Here is a 5,058-nt window from a genome sequence, read left to right on the forward strand (position 1 = left end):
GCTCCATCTCCCAGACAGATACAGAGCACACCACCTGTCAACAGCACAATCAACCAGCTCCATCTTCCAGACAGGTACAAGCACACCACCTGTCAACAGCACAGTGCACATCCATCTCGAGCACACACAATGCATACTCCAGAACAGACCGATGGCAGGCCACAAAGCAAACTTTAACAAACTCATAAACCTTGAAAGCCAAAACTAATTTTCTCAGATCACAATGTTCTAAAACTAGAAACCAACAACAGAAAGAACAAGAACTTTAATAAAGTCAAGCACATGGACTTTGAACAGCATACTACTGGAAAAAAAAACTGGGTAAATTAGATCAAATAAAAATGAAATTAAGACAGTTCTTGAAAAAAAAATTAAAATGATAACACCATACCAAATGCACACATGGAAAAAAAGGTGAAATCCAAAATCAACACCTTCACACAACACCTCTAACAACTGAAACAAAAGCGACAACTTAAGCCCTCAGCAAACAGGTTAAAAAAATCATAAAGATGAAAGATGAAGGAACTGAAACACAAGAAGATGGTGGAAAAAATCAACAAGACACGAAGTTGGTTTTTTGAAAAGATGAACAAAATTGACAAACTGCCGGTGAAATTAGAAGGAAGAGAAATGTTCTAAAATTGAGTGTGAAGACCGGACAACTCTTCTTGATGTAACTGAGCTATCGAATTGCGTGATCTGTGACTGCATGCCCACAAAACAAGTCAAAACACAAAATAAAAGGAAAAGAACGAGAAGATGCAAATGTTGAGAATTAGAGATGAAAAGGGTGGTCTCACAACAAATCCAAATGCTTGCTTCCTGTTTGTGTTTTGTGTCATTTTCTGTATGTGAAATTCATGATAGGTAAGCCTATGAGATATTTCCTTGGGGGTATGGCAGGAGAGGTTTGGGGGGGGGAGCTAATAGCGATGAGTACAATATGACGAACATGCACTAAGCGGCTTGTTATGATGGCTGCACACTCTTCTTGATGTGACTGGACTATTGGGTTGTATGTTATGTGAATTATATGCCAATAAAACTATTGGGGGAAATAAGGAAAATATAGGGAAGAAAAGGGATGTGGTGTTACATTGTACAGGACTGCCATCAATGACACGAAACAAAATGTTTCTGAACTATTGAATGGAAAGCTGGTTGGCTCTGAAAGCCTTCACTCAATTCACAATAAAAAGTTAGAGAAATCAACTCAAATCAAACTCACTAACAACAAAAGAAACTATTAAAATTAAAGAGAGAGAGAGAGAGTTGTACAGGAGCCCCCGTGGAGGAGTGGGTTGCTCAGTGGGCTCCTAGCAGGAGAGGCTTTCTACTCCCATAAAGAATCGCAGTCTCTGGAACTCAGAGACCGCTCTGCTCTGCCCCACAGGACGGCTGAGTTGGAACTGATTTGGTGGCAGTTCAGTTTGGGTTTGACTTCATCATGAGGTGGGGCACTGATTGGCAAATGTTGTGAGATATGAGTATATGTCTGTGTACGACTGAACACAAACACCTCATGGGATGTGGTTTCTTGGTTTCGAGGTCATGTTTCATGGGACATCCCAATTAAAGAGATGGTGTTTGGTGCTTCTATTCTGCTTCCTACTTGTTGTATGATGCCTGGGGTCGTAAGAGCTTGCAAGTGGCCGTCAAACGTTCAATAATGGGTCTCTAATTTACCTGAAGCAACAAAGGAAGGAGAGTAGGCAAGGGAAGAGGGTATAGAATGTGTGGTTAATTGCCACAAGAAACTGTCTCCTTTGCCAGATAAGAAGAATTAGATGGTGCCTGGCTGCCATTACTGAATGCTTTGAAAAGAGCCGATAGAAAAGTCCGAATCCTAATCCTAATCCTAAAAACATGAGGGAGAAACGCCGAACACAATTCCTAATTCTCATTAAATACAGACTTTCTTGAGCCATTGAGGCTAAATGAATCCCACAAACTTTTGCCCTGAGATAATCTTTAAATCTTAAACAAAATGATTTCCTGAAATCTTCCTTAAACCAAAAAAAAGTTTAATAAGTAAAGAATGTCTGGCTTGTGCGTTGTGCTCTTTTAAAGAGCTACTACCGATTAGGCATCACATTAACAGGAGCAGCTTGAAGGTTGGTTAGGAAGCTGAAGGAGCGTGAATGCATGTTCCATGAGAGCATCATCTGGGAAGCGTGGATGGAAATAGTTCGACAACTTGGAGAATGGAATCCAGATCACGGAACTGTATGTGTAGAAACTGTTGAATCGGTGCATGTTCTGCTGTGTGTTGTCAATAACAACAAGTTTTTCAAGAATTAGAGCTACAAATGCACTGAAAAAGTACAGCCTGCAGTTTGTATTTGCTGATTAGAAGAGGTGAAAGCAATAAGTTGGCTGAACCTGCCTTAGATGGTGGAGCGCGTGAAAGAAGAAGAAAGCCAAGGATGCTGGGAAAGCACCTTGGAAAACCATCTTCCCTCACCGAGAGCTCTTCCCCTATTTCCACTGGATTTGTGTTTTGCTCTTCCAAAGTTAATATTGTACTCATCTATCAAACGTAGCCAATCAGAGTTGAAACCTTTATTTCTTTGGGGGGAGAAGTTTAGAAAATGTATTCAATGTATCTAATATTGAACTGGAAAAATTATTCCGTGTTTTAAATTTTTTATATAGAATGTTGAAATGGAGGTTTATTGTTTAAAAACGTTTATATTGATTAACACCTTCATGATGAGAAGTGCTATATTAAATATAAATATTTTAAATATATTAAAATATATATTAAATATAAAAACGTTTATATTGATTAACACCTTCATGATGAGAAGTGCTATATTAAATATAAATATTTAAATATAAAATATATTTAAATATATTAAAATATATATTAAATATAAAAACGTTTATATTGATTAACACCTTCATGATGAGAAGTGCTATATTAAATATAAATATATTAAATATATTAAAATATATATTAAATATAAAAACGTTTATATTGATTAACACCTTCATGATGAGAAGTGCTATATTAAATATAAAGCCATCATACTGAGGGGTCGGGTGGGAAGCAGTAGGACAGGACTTTTCTCTCTTCTGCCCATTGAGCTGAGGTTTGGCCATGTGACTAGTTTTGCCCATAAAACATGTTAGGAGGTGCTATGTACCCAGAGATTTGGATAGTACTTGGTAACTGAGCTTGCTCTCTCGTGTGTTCAAGGGGTACCAAAAAACAAGACCGGGTAAGCTCTGCTGGGGGGGGCTCGCGTAGTGTGTATTTTTCCCACTAGGCGAGCATCCAGTAACTCTCGCTGAGTCAGAGCACCCACGGGTGTCCCTGGGATGGTTCTCTCTGGTCACAGTGAGTTTTTTTGTGAAAGCAGTTTCATTCAAACCTCATTGTTTGCGATGGCTGACTTAAGAGAACAGCATGTGACCGTGAAATTTTGTTTCCTGCTCGGGAAAAGTGCCGCAGAAATTGTTGTGATGTTGAACACAGCTTACAAGGACAGCGCTATGGGAAAATCTCAAGTGTACGAGTGGTTTTCTTGTTTTAAAAAAGGTGAAATGTTGATTGATGACAAACCTCGTTCTGGACATCCATCAAAATTAAGCTTTCTATTTAGAGCAGTGGTTCTCAACCTTCTTAATGCCACCACCCTTTAAGACAGTTCCTCATGTGGTGCTGACCCCAACCATAAAATTATCTTTGTTGCTACTTCATAACTGTAATGTTGCGACTGTTATGAAACATAATGTAAATATCTGATATGCGGGGTATATTTTCATTGTTACAAATTGAACATAATTAAACATAATTAAAGCATAGTGATTAATCACAGAACAATATGTCATTATATATTGTGAAATATTTGTGTTTTCCGATGGTCTTAGGTGACCCCTATGAAAGGGTAGTTCGATCCCCCCTAAAGGGGTTGTGACCCACAGGTTGAGAACCGCTGATTTAGAGGTTCTGAAAAGGTTGTGTAACAGTGGGCGACAAAAAAAGCCTGATCTGTGGCAAATGGGGAACTGGTTTTGCCACCATGACAATGCACCTGCTCACGCAGCCATCTCAGCGCGCCAGTTTTGGCCAAAAAACAGCATGCCTCTGTTGCCCAACATACCTGACTCACCTGGCCTCGTTCCATGTGACTTTTTTTGTTTCTGAGAATGCAGAGGAACATGAAAAGGCAGCGGTTTGATGATGTGGAAGAGGTGAGGGGAAAAAACGACAAGGGAGGTGCTGTCAGCCATCCAAACAGATGAGTTTGAAAAATGTTTCCAGAAGTGGAATTGCAGAGTTGACAAATGCATTAAGTGTAATGGAGAGTACTTTAAAGGTGATAAGGCTGTTTTGTTTTTAAAAATTAAATACACAGCTTTGAAAAAAATACCTGGTTTTTTGGTTCCCCCTCATATCTGGGCTAGCCCACTGAACCAGGGGGGTGAGCGACACATGGAGTCCAGCAGAGTCCAGCCCACAGCACCTGAGCTGCAGGCAGGAGAACAAAAGATTTCTCTTAGCAATCCCTAAGAGGGCTCAAGTAGAACATGTTTTGGAAATAATGGCGGCAACATATGTACCAGTGTGCTTGATACAATTGATGTACGTACAGAATGTTCTAAGAGCTGTAAGAACCCCCGATAAAATGATTTTTTTTAAAAACCAACTTCAACCTATCCCACCTATACATTCCCTATCTCAAATTAATATCCTTGAATTTTCAATAAAAGCCTACTCTTAAAAAAGACAGAAAAAATAATATAATTACATGAATAACAATGAGTACAGGGAAGATGAGAATGTTCTAGAAATGAATGTGGTGATAATTGTAAAACTCTTCTTGATATGACTGGATTCTTGTATTGTCTGACATGTGAATAAAGTGCTAAGAAAACTGTTTTTAAAAAGACAGGAAAAAAAGCAAGAAATCCCTAAGGTTGAGTATAGAAGATCAAAGGCATCAATCTGACATGAACAGTTACACTTTGTCAGCAGATCCCTCTATGATGCAGGCTGGACCTGATCTGGCTTCCAAAATGGTGTGCATTGGGGGTTTGTATTGTTTT

Source organism: Echinops telfairi, unplaced genomic scaffold (assembly GCF_000313985.2).
Source record: "Echinops telfairi isolate 266 unplaced genomic scaffold, ASM31398v2 ScPeMD7_31;HRSCAF=116, whole genome shotgun sequence".
Taxonomy (NCBI): Eukaryota; Metazoa; Chordata; class Mammalia; order Afrosoricida; family Tenrecidae; genus Echinops; species Echinops telfairi.